This window comes from Mauremys reevesii, linkage group 1, assembly GCF_016161935.1.
Source record: "Mauremys reevesii isolate NIE-2019 linkage group 1, ASM1616193v1, whole genome shotgun sequence".
Taxonomy (NCBI): domain Eukaryota; kingdom Metazoa; phylum Chordata; order Testudines; family Geoemydidae; genus Mauremys; species Mauremys reevesii.
In genome coordinates this window covers 316,756,311-316,773,085 of record NC_052623.1, presented here as the reverse complement: position 1 = coordinate 316,773,085, position 16,775 = coordinate 316,756,311, and the positions used below count along the sequence as shown (strand labels likewise).

The 16,775-nt window shown below is 43.0% G+C and overlaps 1 protein-coding gene and 1 long non-coding RNA gene across 3 annotated transcripts in view; both read right to left on the bottom strand.

The window, feature by feature from the left end:
- KCND2 (potassium voltage-gated channel subfamily D member 2) overlaps positions 1 to 16,775 on the bottom strand; it is a 382,728-nt gene that overhangs the window by 134,407 nt on the left and 231,546 nt on the right. The window lies entirely within an intron of this gene.
- LOC120391016 overlaps positions 2,700 to 16,775 on the bottom strand; it is a 147,676-nt gene continuing 133,600 nt past the window's right edge. The window contains exons 3-4 of the long non-coding RNA XR_005591197.1: positions 9,893 to 10,011; positions 2,700 to 2,828 (exon numbers count right to left, since the gene is read on the bottom strand). This is a non-coding gene — a long non-coding RNA (uncharacterized LOC120391016). The remainder of the gene's footprint in view (positions 2,829 to 9,892; positions 10,012 to 16,775) is intronic.

Here is a 16,775-nt window from a genome sequence, read left to right as displayed (position 1 = left end):
AGGTCCATCAATGGCTATTAGCCAGGATGGACAGGGATGGTGTCCCTAGCCTCTGTTTGCCAGAAGTTGGGAATGGGTGACAGGGGATGGATCACTTAATGATTACCTGTTCTGTTCATTCCCTCTGGGGCACCTGGCATTGGCCACTGTTGGAAGACAGGATTCTGGGCTAGTTAGGCCTTTGGTCTGACCCAGTATGGCCATTCTTATGTTCTTATATTCTTATTTTGTATGTGTTACTAATTGTTCCTGCCTAAGTGGGCCTGGGACTGCTTTGCAGCTGGGGACCACTGGAGCATATCAGGGTTCCAGCTATACCTCATCTCTTGGCATGCCCCCAAAATGCCTTAAATGTCTCGGCCATGAGTGGGGGTTAGGTAAGGTTGGAACTCTGGCAGCAACTACTCTCTGTTCTCATCACATCCCCTCCTTGCTTTCAGGAGTAGCAGCAAAGCTCAAGTTCCTTCATACACCCAGACTCAGGTCCTAAATGGCCACAAATGAAGTAGGTGGGAGCATTATACTTCCTTAGGCCCTGTATGGTGGTATAGGAAGGAATCACAATCTAACCCTTAAGCATTTTTTAATATTTTGTTCTGGATACAGTTTCTCAGTCTTCCTTATGAAACACTGGGTTTATCTTGCTCTCCTATTTAAAGTATGGACATGAGAAGTGGTTCAGATACTAAGGTTACTGTCCAGCCCTCCTCATCATTGTCAGCCTCCTTCTGAAACACCTTACCCTATGAGCCAGGTGTCATTAATGAGTTGTAAATGTGAGTTTCAATGATCTTTTGATTTATGATTTTGTCAAGTTAAAAAAAAAGAAAGAGTAAAGGGAAAGATTTTCAAATTATTCAGATCCTAACATCTTAATTTAATCACTTTAAATGTAACCAGATGAGGCACATGTAATCCTGATGTAAACAGTGTGCCACTATATGGATTCAGCTGACATCAGTTGGCAGAAGAGGAGTCTTCCTTCTGTGTTAGAATCTAACAAATGAAGAAAGCACCAATTAGTGATTAAAATAATAAGCTCTTTAAGAAATCACCTTTCAGATATAAAATACTGATTAGTTGGGGATATGTGTTTCAGCTAAATTAAAGGTGTATGCTTATATATACAACTAATATTTGTGTAGCTATTAATTTTAAGAAATGTAACACATAATTATATTCCTACCTATTGTGGTCCTCAGACAAGTGAACACTGAAATATGGGATACAATTATGAGCATATTATCTCCCTGTGAGAAAATATCACAACCTCAGAATTAGCTTACTACCTTATCCGCACGCTGTACAAATCTGTGCTACTAAGGTAAGTTTTGCATTAAGTTCAGGTAAATATAATAAAGATGTTACTAAACTCAAGTGTCGTAGAGATGCATCTTTCAAGAAAGGCAAATTTATGGGGAAGAAAGAACTGGCTCAAAAAAGCAGTAACGGGATAGGCAGCCTTTAAACTTTAGTCCCTTGTTCATCTCTTGCCCAGGTCAGTGGTGAATGAAATTCATTAATGTGTAATGTTTGCTCAGTGGTACAGAATATGTGACATTTGGCACAGATAAAGGCTGGAAATTTGCTCTGACCTGTTTCTGGGGAGGAATAGTAGCAGTGCAGAGTATCCTCATTCATTCATTACACATGAGCAGAAGTCCACCAAGCCTGCTCTTGGAAGTTTGAATCAGCTTGGTATTCTACTCTGGAATTGAGCATTACAGTCACAGAAATGATGAGTAGAAGCACTATGTGGACCTAGTGATGTATTCAGTGCATGTAAAGAGCTCCCACGTGGCCAGGCTCAGTCAGAATACCTCAATCCCATACATTTGAGAGGTCTTGGAATGGCTGATCAATGGTGAATTCAACAATGTGTGAAAATTGGAGGTCTTCATCTAGTTTCCAATGGGCAGTTGCCCACAGCATAAAAAACCTGATACTTATTCTAGGGTCTCAGAAAGGCCAAGGATTGAATGGCCATGGAAACACTCAACTTTGTTGGTGGTTCCTCCATAGCATGTGTTGAGGCATATTGTCAGAGCAATATATACTACTGCATTCTGCACTATATCTGTTATTGTGAATAAATAACTGACTCCAGTCGCCAAGGTTATATGGCTCGTACCTTTCTAAATTTCCTAATTTCAAAAAAATAGGTTTATCTGTCAGACTGATAAAAACTGATTCAACATTTTCTGTTGTCTTTTTAAAATTGGCATAACCTCAAATAGTTTATTTTTCATTATTTTAGTTTTTTGAGTTCTAAATTGTCACACGCAGTGGAATGTGTTTACCTTTTCTGCACTTTTGTGTATGGTGAAATCTGTGCTTTATGCCTACTGTGAACTTTGCTTTAAAAAACTATACAGATTCTCCAGAATGTCTCAGAAATGTCTACTTCACACATGATTTCAAAATTTTGGGAGTTTTCCAAGTACTAGTACAATAGGAATGGATTAAAACAAGAGTGATACTCACAGCTGAATGATTATGGAGAGATTGCTGTAGGGCATATAGGATTTTTTAAATATTAATTACTTAAAGTGCATTTATAATCTGAAAAGTGACCCTCTAATGGTATCATAGGGTTTTGTGTTTATAGGCTCTCTAAATGCATATCAAATCTCCTCATTTTACAAAGAAAAGATCAGGGGATTTTAACTGCCAAACTCAATCTGGAATCTGAAACTCACACTGTGTTCTTCCCTGCTCACATGCAAACAGTAATAACGAATTTGCAGTTTGGGGCCTAGCTAACAGTTCTGTTGATGGTGTGTTAGCCAGAATGGAATCCAACTCATTCTCCCATAGATGAGTTGTCTCTGCAGTGATAACAGGAAAAAAAGGAAATACAAAAATGTTTTTGACACTAAAAGAGGTAGGTATGACTGAATGCAAATAGGCTGCATTCTTTTGAGTAAGCTTTTACATTATATATAGACATATTTTTGTTCATAATGGAACTTAAATTACAGAAGAAATGTTAATTACACCACGACTCAATTACGGCTCAGATAGAAATTTCCTGCTGTCTAGGAAATTTAAGAGGAGGGAGACTAAATTGTTTAGATTGTTCAATACAGTAAATTAATCCCTTAAAAATGGTACTCATGTAGGGTGAATTTTTAGAAAGTGGCTATGTAACTTAAAAGTCTATATCTAATTTTCAAAAAGGACTTATGGATTTAAGTCCCATTGACTTTCAGTGAGACTTAGAGTAAAATTTTCATAAGTACCTAAGTGACTTAGGGGCCTAAATTCCAGCGCTTAATTTGTGCCAGGGGCTTGGAAGGGCTGAGCTCCGGCTCCTCTAGGCTTGACAGTTCATAGCTCTGTCACCTATGGGCTTGCTGCATCAGTTAAGAGTGTAAAAATATTGCTTGAGCCCCAGCACCTCTTTCATTACAAATTAAGCACTGCTAAATTCCATCGACTTTCAGTGGAATTTAGGCTCCTACATTATCCAGGTGCTTTTGAAAATGTTACCCTTAGGGTACCAAAGGCCAGATTTATAAAGGAATTTATAAAGGAATTTTTGCACTTAAAGATGCAGAAAGGCACCAAGTGTAGTGGGATTTTAAAAAGCGTGCCTGGTCACCTAACTCCCAACAGTGTGCGTTCAGCACTTAGATACTTTTGTAAATCCCACTAGGTTAGGGTTGCCACCTTTATAATCCCACAAAACCGAACACCCTAGCCCTGCCCCTTCCTTGAGGCCATGCCCCTTTCCTCACCCCTTCCCTGAGGCTCTGCCCCCCGCTCACTAGATTCTCCCTCCCTCAGTGGCTCGCTCTCCCCCACCCTCACTTACTTTCACTGGGCTGAGGCAGGAGGTCGGAGTGTGGGAGGCGATGAGGGCTCTACCTTGGGGTGCGGGCTCTGGGGTGAGGCAAGAAATGAGGGGTTCAGGGTGCAGGAGGGGTCTCCAGGCTAGGGCAGCAGGTTGGGGTGCGGGAGGAGGTGAGGGCTCCAGCTGGGAGTGTGGGCTCTGAGATGGGGCTGGGGATGAGGGGTTCAGCACGCAGGAAGGGGCTGCGGGTTGAGGCAGGGGGTTGGGCTGCAGGGGGAGTGAGGGCTCCATCTTGGGGTGGGGCTGAGGATGAGGAGTTTGGGGTGCAGGAGGGGGCTCCAGGCTGGGGGGTGGGACAGAGGGGTTCAGGGTGTTGGGGGGACACTGGGCTGGGGTAGGGGGTTGGAGTGCAGGGGGGCGAGGGCTCCATATGGGGGTGTGGGCTCTGGGGTGGGGCAAGGGATGAGGGGTTTGGGATGCAGGAGGGGGCTTCGGGTTGGGGGGAACTCAGGGCTGGGGCAGGAGGTTGGGGCTCGGGGTTGGGGTGTGGGCTTACTTCGTGTGGCTCTCAGCCAGTGGCGCAGAAGGGGGCTAAGAAAGGCTTCCTGCCTGTCCTGGTACCGTGGACTGTGCTGCGCCCCAGAAGCAGCCAGCAGCAGGTCTGGCTCCTAGGCGGAGGCAAGGCAGGTGGCTATGCTTGCTGCTCTCACACGCAGACATCGCCCCCAGTTCCTGGCCAATGGGAGTGAGGAGCCAGTGCGGAGCCCCATGCCCCCCCCTCCCCAGCTAGGAGCTGGACCTGCTGTCCGCTTCCAGGGTGCAGCATGATGCCAGGACAGGTAGGAACTAGGCTGCCTTAGCTCCGCAGCACCACCAACCGGACTTTTAATGGCCTGGTTGGTGGTGCTGACCAGAGCCGCCAGGGTCCTTTTTTGATCAGGTGTTCCAGTCAAAAACCGGACACCTGGTCACCCTACACTAGGTGTCTAAATACCTTTAACAATCTGGCCCTAAGGCCCAGAACCTCAAAGGTATTTGAGCTTGTAACTTGGAAGTTAGCAGCCTAAATACGTTTGAGGATATGGGCCTAAGTACCTGAAACACTTTTGAAAATAGGGCTAAGGCTCCTAAATTGCTTTGGTACTTTTGAAACTGTTACGTAGGGGAACCATTTACTGAGTGTAGTAATATTTATCTGAATGGACATAAATAGTATATCTATAGCTGTTCAGCATCCACAGAGTTAAATTACTACTTCTCCCTATATTATGTTGGTATACTGGATAATAAAACTGGATAATATTTATCTCCAGTTCTTTCTTACTACTTAGAATGTCCCCAGTAAATATCAACAAAGAGTCCTGTGGCAACTTAAAGACTAACAGATGTATTGGAGCATAAGCTTTCATGGGTGAATACCCACTTCGTCAGATGTATGTAATGGAAATTTCCAGAGGCAGGTATAAATATGCAGGCAAGAATTAGTCTGGAGATAACAAAGTTAGTTCAGTCAGGAAGAGTGAGGCCCTCTTCTAGCAGTTGAGGTGTGAACACCAAGGGAGGAGAAACTGCTTTTGTAGTTGGTAAGCCATTCACAGTCTTTGTTTAATCCTGATCTGATGGTGTCAAATTTGCAAGTGAACTGAAGATCAGCAGTTTCTCTTTGAAGTCTGGTCCTGTCGTTTTTTTGCTGTAACAGAACTCCACTGGCCATCACCTACAGTTCTCAACTTAAACCTCTCCAACACATCATCAGTGATCTACAACCCATCCTGGACAATGATCCCTCGCTTTCACAGACATTGGGAGGCAGGCCAGTCCTCACCCACAGACAACCCGCCAACCTTAAGCATATTCTCACCAGCAACCACACACCGCACCATAACAACTCTTACTCAGGAACCAATCCATGCAACAAACCTTGATGCCAACTCTGCCCACATATCTACACTAGTGACACCATCACAGGACCTAAACAGATCAGCTACAACATCACCAGTTCATTCACATGCTCATCCACCAATGTTATATATATAAATATAACAGATATATGAAAAAGGTGTAGCTAATGGAGGAATTGCATTTATGGTTTAATACTTGTGGCCGAAGTAAACTCTGATAAAAAAAAATTAGTCTTTTTTTTTCTTGAATATCGCTAGCATAAAAATAATGCTACATTCCTAATTAGACTTTTATTTTTCACTATGATATACTTAGTGAATGTTCCACAGTAAACTGAAAAGCCATTAATATTTAATATCTGTGAAAATTGTTGTTTGTACAGATGCTCCCTTTTATTTACTTCTTCAGTTTTGCTGTTGATAAATTAAATTTTCCATTATTTTAAGATTCTCTTTAGACAATAAGAAAGGAAATACAAAATGTTGTGTCAAATTAAATCAGACCATACGATTTCTTATGCTACATTGCTAGAAGTCTTTGGAAAGGTAAGTAATTTTGATACTAAAATAGCATCATTGTATAATTAGATATGGCTTTTACAGTTTGGTTGCATTTTAGCATGCTTGTCTACTATAACTCAGGCTGCAAGGTTGTCATGGAGGTCATGGAAGTCATGGATTCCATGACATTCTGGGACCTTCTGGACTTCTGCAGTGGCCCATGTGGCTGGCCTGGGGGCCCCCTGAGCAGCACAGGCAGCCCCGGGGTCAGCTGCACCAGCTGCTGCTGGGGCAGTTTTGGGCCGCCATGCCCTCGTCCCCCAGCAGCAGCAGGAGTTTGGGTGTAGGAGGGGGCTCAGGACTGAGGGTTGGGGCACAGGAGGGGTGAGGGCTCTAGATAGCGCTTACCTCGGGGGGCTCCCTGAAAGCAGCAACATCCCCCTCTCTCAGCTCCTAAGTGGAGATGTGGCCAAGCAGATTTGTACACTGCCTCCACCTGCAGGCACCGTCCCTGCAGCTCCCATTGGTCGCAGTTCCCGGCCAATGGGAGCTGTGGAGCCAGCATTCGGGGCAGAGGCAGCGTTCAGAACCAGGTAGGGAGTCTGCCAACCCCACCAACCCACTCCCACCAGCACCAGCGGTGGTCCCAGGCCGCCCTCCCCAGCACCTGTGGTGCCCTCGGGCTGCCTCCCTCCATCATCCGTGGCGCCCTTGGGATGCCTCCCCTCAGCATCCGTGGCACCCCCAGGTCACCCCTCTGCAAGATTTAGTCAGGGTACATAGTACAAGTCATGGACAGGTCATGAGCCATGAATTTTTGTTCACTGCCCGCGACCTGCCCATGACTTTTACTAAAAATACCTGTGACTAAAACCTAGCCTTAACTATAACCATAGAATGAATTAACTAAGACATTAAGGGCCATATTCTACCATCACTTATATGCTGAAAATCTCACATTTTCTTGAAACAGAAACAAGAGGATGATATTGGACTAGACAATCAAAAGTCTCTATCTGTGCTGCTCATGTAAACATAAAGAGTTTCTTGTCCAAGAGAAACTGCTAAGCTTCAGTTCATTTGCAAATTTGACACCATCAGTTTAGGATTAAACAAAGACTGTGAATGGCTTGCCAACTACAGAACCAGTTTCTCCTCCCTTGGTTTTCACACCTCAACTGCTAGAACAGGGCCTCATCCTCCCTGACTGATCTAACCTCGTTATCTCTAGCTTGCTTCTTGCTTGCTTATATTTACCTGCCCCTGGAAATTTCCACTCTTGCATCCGATGAAGTGGGCATTCACCCACGAAAGCTCATGCTGCAAAACGTCTGTTAGTCTATAAGGTGCCACAGGATTCTTTGCTGCTTGTCCAAGTACGTGTGCAAGTTGCCTCAGTGCATGGAGTTCAAACAGGTGCGCACACAGGGATGTTACAGTTTCACCCAAAGGGCCTGGAAAATGGGCTTTGTGGAGGGAACAAGCGGAGGTTGGAGGGGTAGAGGGAAACCTGGAAGAGATCACAGAGCAACAGCACAATCCCACAATCACCCTCTATGAGCACCACTCCTTCTGGGCTGAAAAAACAATTACTGTCCCACCATACTTTTTATGTGATGACTCCTGGCCGCTGGATCTGTAAGAGTGTAATCACTTGGACCAGGGGTAGTCAATTATTTTTTGTTAAGGTCCAAATTTCTTGGTCAAGGTATAGTCAGGGTCCAGACTCCAGATCACAATAATGATAATAATAATTAATTAAAAAGATTTCAGGGTCTGTTCAAAAGCATCTGGCAGTCCAGATTTTGTGCATGGTTTGCCTATTGACTACCTCTGACTTAGACTATATATTATTAAATACGTATACAATGAAATCTATTTGGCAGCTGTATAGCTTACTGAGGAAAGCAGCGGATATTTAAACATCTAAATATGTAGATAAAAATTGGACTAGAATCACAAGAAAATGTATAGTATAAAAAAATCAGTAACAGCAGAGAGAGAGAGAGACTAGATGACCTCATAGGTCTTTTCCATTTCTCGTTCCTGTAATCATTTTCATAGACTTGATTAGTTACTGATATCTTTTTGTGTGCTCTGTTTTCTTTAGTTTTCTTTTCTTTGAAATAAATAATCTATCTGAACTGGAGTCTGGTGAGATTGCAGGTGGATGGCTATTGGATAAATCAATTCCCTTTTTGCTATGTTTTTCCCAATTTACTTGATCTATTTCTAATGTTTTGCGCTGTCTATTTATTCATTCAGGTGATATTAGTTACACTTAAAACATGGTTCCTGGCTCCTATTCTAACACCCCCTGAGAGGAAAATGATAATGCTTTATTATTAAGGCTCACCAGACTGGTTATTGAAAGAAATTATGACACTTTAAAATCAAGCTTTAGATTTACTAAATCTAAATAAATACCTAAATATCCAAATATATACCTAAATACATTTGATGGTAAATTTTTTACAGCCCTTCTAATGTGTTCAATGTGTTCATGCTGTGTGGCTTTATTAAATGACATTGCCATCAAGCATGATATAGCATTACAGTGGGCAGACATAGGAAATTCTAATGAGAATGAGCCAGAGAGATGCTATTAGCACAGAGCTAAAGGAAGTCAATATAGGTGCCCCTGCAGCAAGAAAAGACTAAGCATAAAAGAACAAAACTTGTAAGAAAGTGATGCCCAATTATTATTGCCCAGGATCCAGTAGTAGCATTTCTGGAATGCTCTGAGCTCTTGGCAGCTCATCAGTTTATCTCAGCAAGCACCACATTAACAGTTTTCATTTAGATCTGTGTAGGAGAAGATATTCTAAAAAGGGGTGGATAAGGGGACTCCTGACACCACTTGGGTAGGCAGCAAGAATCTGAGGGGCTGCCAATCTGTCAGCACAGTTATACGTGCTCCCTTTTATACCTAGTAACAATCCGCATATCTGACATTGTTCCAGACCTGATTTTAATTAGCAGATTTTCCCATTTGCCTTGCAGCCTCCTTGAATATAACAGAAATGGGATGTTTCCCCAATGATCAAGTGAATTGTTAATGGTAATGATGGGGCTCATACCCTAATTACTACATAAAAGAGAGATTATTTAGCTCAAAAAGGGTTGATAGCAATTTTTACACTTGTGGGTGATTTCCTTCCTCCAGTTAAAGCCTCTTTTTAGCCCACTGGCCCCATCATACTTACTAGAAGAAAACAACTCAGAATGTGGGTCTTCTTTCAAGGATGTATCTGACGAAGTGGGTATTCACCCACGAAAACTCATGCTCCAATATGTTTGTAAGTCTATAAGGTGCGACAGAACTCTTTGCCACTTTCAAGGATTGTTCTCCACTGCTTAAAATGTGGCAATGCTATTTTTTGAACAGCTGCTGACTTTCTAAGGGCAAAGACTCTGACTAGGTAATTCTGCTAAGCACACCTACAAGGTAAAAATGAAATAGCTTGTAATGTGCTGTTCCTTATTCCTTCCCCATTCATTCAGTGTTGTTTATAGTCTTCATGCTCTACCTCAAGTCTACATTTTAAGGGATAAAGAACACGGATTAAGGCATCAGATAGTCTGACTGCTGAGGGGAGAGTGGAGCACTGAGTGCTGATAGTGTTTCTGCTTCCACAAGCATTTGTCAAAGTATTTGCTACAGCATCATCCCATAGTTTAGAGACTGACTTACAAGGGGTTCTTTTGTTTCTGAACAGAATTTTGAGGGAAGAGACTTTTCATGTTTCCTTGCTGATTTTCTGTCCTTAGTCTCATGGTGATGGGTAGAGACCAAAGTACTTGCATTTTCAACTTGACCAAAAAAAATTAAAACAGGGTATATCATTAATTCTTTATATAACGTAATGGATATAATTCACAATAAGTACATCATAGCCTAGAGGCCTATATTTAATGTGTTCACATATATTTGTAAGAAAAGTAGAATGCACAATGTTACTGGAAGATAACAGTGCTTGTCTGCTAATTAGTCACTTTTGCTACATAATTGTAACCTCCCCCTCTATTTTTAAAAATCAATTTACTTCCATAGTCTGTTTTCCCTTTGAAAGGACATTTATGAGAGTACAGTGAATTTAAAAGCTAATGAAGTCTGCAGTTCCCTTAGAAATATCTGGCATCCTCCAATGTTCTGTGCTCCCTCCAGTCCTTCCAGTGACTACTGGATTGCACCAGAACACAAGCTAAGGAGGCGCTAGCTACAACTAGATTCCAGGTATGTACAAGGAACTTGGAAGGAAATCTGAAGAAGATTCCAAAATAAAGAACCCTTCCAAAATGCTTAGGAAAACAGAATCAATAACTGAGTTACAAATGAAATATTTTAAAAAGTAAGCTTTCTTGCACTAGAAGCACAACTAGACCAAGATGCTATTTCAATACATTAAAGGCTACTGTGTAAAACGCTATACAAGAGAGGCCATTTTTAAATTCCCGAGCTTCAGTAAGATTGAAAAAGTTATAGAGTGAATTTTTATTCTCATAAGAATGACCATACTGGGTCAGACCAATGGTCCATCTAGCCCAGCATCCTGTCTTCTGACAATGGCCAGTGCCAGATGCTTCAACGGGAAATAAGCAGAACAGGGAAATTATCGAGTGATCCATCTGCTGTAGTCCAGTCCCAGCTTCTAGCAGTTAGAGGTTTAGGGACACCTGGAGCATGGACTGGGTCCCTGACCATCTTGGCCAATAGTCATTGATGGACCTGTCCTCCGTGACTGTGTCTTAATTCTTTTTTGAAATCAGTTATACTTTTGGCCTTCACAACATCCCTGGCAAAGAGTTCCACAGGTTGACTGTGTTTGTGTGAAGATATATTTCCATTTCTTTGTTTTAAACTTGTTGCCTATTCATTTAATCAGGTGACCACCCAGATCTTGGATTATGTGAAGGGGTAAATAACATACCCTTAATAATGTTTGTTGTCTTTTCTGTACCTTTTCCAATTCTAATATATCTTTTTTAGGTGGGATGACAGAACTGCACACAGTATTCAAGGTGCAGGCATGTGTCCTGCAAATGAAGTTGGGATGGGGCTACACTTTGCATAAGTCAGTTCTATTTGGCCAGCCTGAGGCAAGAGCATGGGGTGAGTAGGCTTCTGCTATGCTCTTGGCAGATCTTTGGGACAAGGGTTAATTTTTCATTACATTCATGTACAGCCCGGAGGTGCAACTGCAATGCAAATGACAGAGAATACATATGCATTTACTATGCACACTTCTCAGCCTTTCAAATGAGGGGTGAACATATCAGGAAAGGGAATAGGTTAGCTTTCAGAATATGTGTAGAATTGTAACCAGGGGGAGGTGTTCTCTCTGAGTCAATGGGTATGTCTACACTGCCGCTGGCAATGAGCCAACCAGCCTGGAGAGACAGATTTGTGATAGTAGGCATACGCGCCGAGTTTCTAATGTGCCAGGGGGTGCTTCTCCCCAGCTCTACCCCAGGCCCTACTCCCACTCCACCTCTTCTCCCAAGGCCCCACCCCTGCCTGGCCTCATCCCGCCCCCTTCTCCAAGCGCACCCAGCCCTCACTCCTGCCCCCTCCCTCCCAGCACTTCCTGCACACTGTGAAATAGCTGATCTGCGGTGGGCAGGAGGCATTTGGGGGAGGGGGAAGCGCTGACAGGGGGCCTGCCGGTGGCTGTTAAGCATCCACCATTTTTTTTCCATGGGTGCTCCATCTCTGGAGCATCCACTGAGTTGGTGCCTGTGGTAGTGGGGCTTGCCCTAGTGTTCTAAAAATAGTTGTGTGCATATTGTGGCACTGGTGGAGGCTCGGGCAAGCCACCCCAACTTGGACCCAGCAGGTAATGTGGGCTTGAGCTTGAGTGGCTAGCCCGAGCCTTGGCTGCTGCGGCAACGTCCACAGCTATTTTTAGCGTGATAGTGTGAGCTCTGCTGGCACAAGTCAGCCTCCTAGGTTGGGCAGACAGTCTCCCAGCTGCAGTGTAGTCATACCAAGAGAATCTTGCTACTATTCTGGGGAGGTCAGAGAAGAATGGCACAATGAGTCCAGGTACTGTTTCAGCTTCTACAACTGGTGGAGGATGGCCTGCTTCCGCTCAGCCAAGCAGAGTGCATATTCACATATCCAGCTCTAATTTTGACTATCAAATGAAACCCAACATACACACATCTTCAAAAAAACATAGTTCTCACAGGAAGTTCCAAATGGCACTGCACAACTGAATTATGCTCATGGCTGGATCAGTGGCAAATATCAGTATGGATCCTTTTTATTATAGGCAAAATAGAATGTGAGTCCTTTTACTGTTTAACAAGTACAGAGAGTTTACCTATCAATAGAGACACCATTGTGTATTAGTTGAACTCTGATGTGATGACATGAAGTACAAGCAAAAGTTGTAATCACGCGGCACTATAGCTGTAGGCAGTGAAATACAGACTCTTTTAATGTCTATGCGTGAGGGGTGCTATTTTTTCCTTTGCTGTAATTCTGGTAGTGATGTTTTAAACTGATGTTTCATTGACATCTGTAGAATGCCACAACACACCTAATTTGTTTGGCAGAACAAGGGGGTGGAGTTGATAGATGCATCTGGCAGCCTGGCCCAAATTGACAAGTTAAAGGGTGAAAGATGTCTGGTTACATTAAAATAAAATGATTTGCTCTGAAACATAGTTATTGCAATGCTTATCTAAGATCATTCTTGAGAAATTCTGCTCAGCTATTGCAGCCAGACCAGCATTTCCAGTGTACTCAAGCATTTAGTCAGCGTTTGAGATTGCTATTATTTATTGTAGCTGTACTAAAAATGTGTTTGCTTCTGCGTTTGAATGATCACTCCTGTGAAGGCAAACATTGCCAAACTTCTTTAGAAAAGACAAACTCAAATTATTTTAAGGGTGTCCCCAGGGGCATTTTGTGACCCTGTTGGAAGTTTTCTTTCCTTTTTTAATTAGTCAGAAAAGCTCTTAAGCCGCCGTAAACTGCTTTTTTTTGTAAATGGGGAACAGATTTAGAGTAGAGCTATCAGTCTCAAATGAGCTTGAATTTTAATCTTCTATAGACGGAGGTGAACCTGGAAGGTTAATACCTACTATTCCTTAAAATTCATGTGAATACTTTCAACCAGCTGTAAGATGTAGTAAAGGGATTTATGAATTAAGGGATGATTGATGCTATAAGCAGCTCTCACAGACTTTACAAGAAAATTCCCCATTTTTCTGTTAATTTCACTTTTTATTATACCCAAGGTAAGTTAATGGAACATTACATTTCATTTACTTTTTTTATGCAAGTAAAAGGAACACTATTGTGTTAAACTACAGGAGCCTCTTGTATTATGGTTAGGGTACTTGGCTTGGAGTCATGCTATTTTGTGTCTCCTGTTCTCCTGTGGAGAACTGTACATTTCGTCACATTAACCTTTTAGAAGCCGCATCCCTAAATAGCCACCTTTTGAGGCTGATCCTACTGTTCACACTGAATTCACTAGAAGTCTCCCAGAGTATGCACTGCAGGACTGAACCTTTTGTACAGGATTGATGCTAAGGTTTTGCACAAGACTTATGCAGAGAGGGACATTTGTTACAAAAGTACCTTTGTCTCGGACACTGCAGGCAAGACACCAGGAATTTTGTTTAAGATTATCAAGTAACTCATTGGGGAACTAGCTGGCAACAACTCATTCAATGCAGGTCATCCTTCCTTTATAATCTCTTCCACCTGGTAGAGGGCTGCCATCAGCCTCCCAACCCTGTTAACCTGGCCCTAGTACTATTGCTGGGATCCTAATGCCTCCCCTCATACAAGGGCTAAGGGGGTGGTGAAGGGGGTTTAGCCCATTCGCTGTACCAGACATTAGGAGCCTCAATCCCATTCTCCAGCTTCTTCAGGAGATGCGTTCCCCTAACGTGCTTCCAATTCCAGTTTAATCAGGGAACCAGGCTCTCTACTGAATGATTATCTGTACTGGGCTCCTGGCATTAGAAGGCACCAATCAGTTTTGCTTGGCTGCCTCCCTTCACTGCAAAAGGTGGGGGAAGTCCTCTGTTTTTATTTTGCTGGCAGTACTTCTAACATACAAGCCAACCTGACAAGAGGCCAACAAACTTGTCTCCTCTTTTGAATCCACCATCGCTGCAAATAAAAATTTCATCCAGGTGGCCCACCCCCTGTAAATCACAAACCTGACCCACATCTCACCATCCTCTCTGACACTATTCCGAACCTTTGGAGGCTGAGCATGATCATAAGCATCCTTGGGCTTGGCCTGACAAAATAACTTGACCCTCCCTAAAAGAAGCCTCAGAAGATTAAATACTGAAGGTGTATTTGGAGTAGCCAGAAAGCTGCTTGCTGTGAACTTTCCCCCTATTCTTCAGGCCCTCACCATGTTAACAGCAGGATGAAGGAAGAACAAAAGACACATCTTTCTCGCCTAATACCCTTATATGAAGGTAGCGGTTCAAGTGATATTCACCAAGATATCTTTTTGGGCATCCACTTCAAAAGGCAGGCATGCAGAGCTTAAATCTTACTTTTCACTATGCAATATAAACCCTCTAAGGACATCAAAGTGGTGTCTTTAGTTCTACTGGACACTCTTCCCATACTATGCTCTCCCTTGTTATGGCAATCCCACAGGAGAACCTACAGCACCTGGAGCTCAACTCTGGAGTAGGCCATTTGCATTCTTCCACTACTGGACCTGTACCTGGATGGGGAGCACATTACTGACCCCATTACTTCCCTTGGGGCTGGGGCACATGTGTGCTCTGTGGATGCCATTTGTGTTTACCTCTGTGTTTCTAAAGTGTGTTTGCATAAGTTCCAACAACACTTGCATGGGAGGGCCTAGCATAATTGCTTGCTAACATCAGGTCTCCAGCTTGCCTGCTGTGGAACCTATAAACCACGAAAAGTAAAAAGGATGAAACCGTACGAGACAAAGTAATCAATTCTCACCAGATTTCAGTATCAGCCTGTCTCACTTCATGCCCATGCACATTGCAGTCATCAGTCTAAGTTCCTCTGAATGGGCCTATGCCATAGCCCTGAGTGGATTGTGGGCCCAACAGACTCAACTGCTGTATTTTGACAAGGCTGAATGTCTGTCTGACGGACTGCAAATATCAGGTGGGCAACATGCTCATTCTTCCAGATTCAAGTTACTCTGTTAGTCTCCAGGCCCTTCTCTGAGGAGAGGAGTGTGGGGGAAGAACTCAGCCAGGGTATCTACCAACCTGCCACTCATTCACTCACCCCTAGCCCAGGAGAAAGCTCCACTGGGGGAGACACCTACACAAGCTCCCATTTGCCTCTGCTTCTGTCAGGAGCAGGCAGGGTTCATGCCACCCCGCAAGAGAAAAGCTCTGGGTCGAGCTGAGTGATAGAGGTCCAACCACTGGGCCAATGTTGTACTGCCTGCCCAGCACACATGCTCTCCACTGATTTCCAGACAGTCCTCACTGGGCCCCCACTGGTCACCCTGAGACTCCTGGGTATCCCCAAGCCTACAGGCTGGTGCCACGACCATGTGTAACTGCAGCAGGCTCCTCTCCCTCTTTCCCTTCATTCCAGTGCAGACGGGCATACCGCAGACAGGGGAAAGGGCTTATAAGATCTCTCAGTGAGTGTGAGGGAGCCAATAGGCTTATATGGCACACTTCTGTCCAACCAATCAGTCTTCTTTCTCTCCCCGGAAGCCCTTTAGAAGAGGGGGGGGTGTAATCCTTAAAGGGGCCAAGAGGTTTCTTTCCCCTGTTGGCCCAGATAAAGGCTCCCTGCCTCTGAGGCTGGGTGCATGTGGCTGGACATTCTTTATCCTGTTTCTTCTTCTCTTCACTTTAGGACACAGTCTATTTCCACTGAAACCTAAAATCTCATTAATTACAAAACCCATGTTCTGTCATATGACATGTATTACATTTAGGAATATCTTCTTAACTTGATGAAATTGGCTTTAGCTGTCTCACCTCTATTAACATTAATGGCAACCTTGTGACTAAAGCTCTGAATATCAACTTGAGAATAAACCATTAAAATGCAATTGTTTTAACTTTTATTGCCCTTCATGTCAGAACCATCAAACGGAGATGCTACTGGAATTCTCCATTTAACTGAACACGTAATTTAATCTCGCTATTATTGCTATGTTACATTTAAAATCAGCTGTTTCCCCTTTTTCAGATCTTACTTTCAGAATTATTCCCAATCAGCTTTCACCCTGTAAATAAAAAGCTGTCTTAGGGTCTGGTCTTCCATACACTTAAATAGAGCTGATTAAAAAAAATCATTAACATTTTCAAATGTTTGAAGTTGTTTCTGTTTGTACATTTCAAAACTGACCCATGTAAAACAATAATTAAAATTTTAAAATGCCATGGATTTTTAAAAAGTGATTTTTTTGTTTTAAAAAGACCATTTTTTAATCCAAAAAAATTGTTCAAAAATTTCAACTAGATCTACACTTAAGCACACAAGAAACTTATTCAGATAAGTAGTCCAACTGAGTTCACACATCAGAAAATAGTTACTATAGCTCTGAATTTAAAGTGCTATGTAAGTGCTAAGTATAATA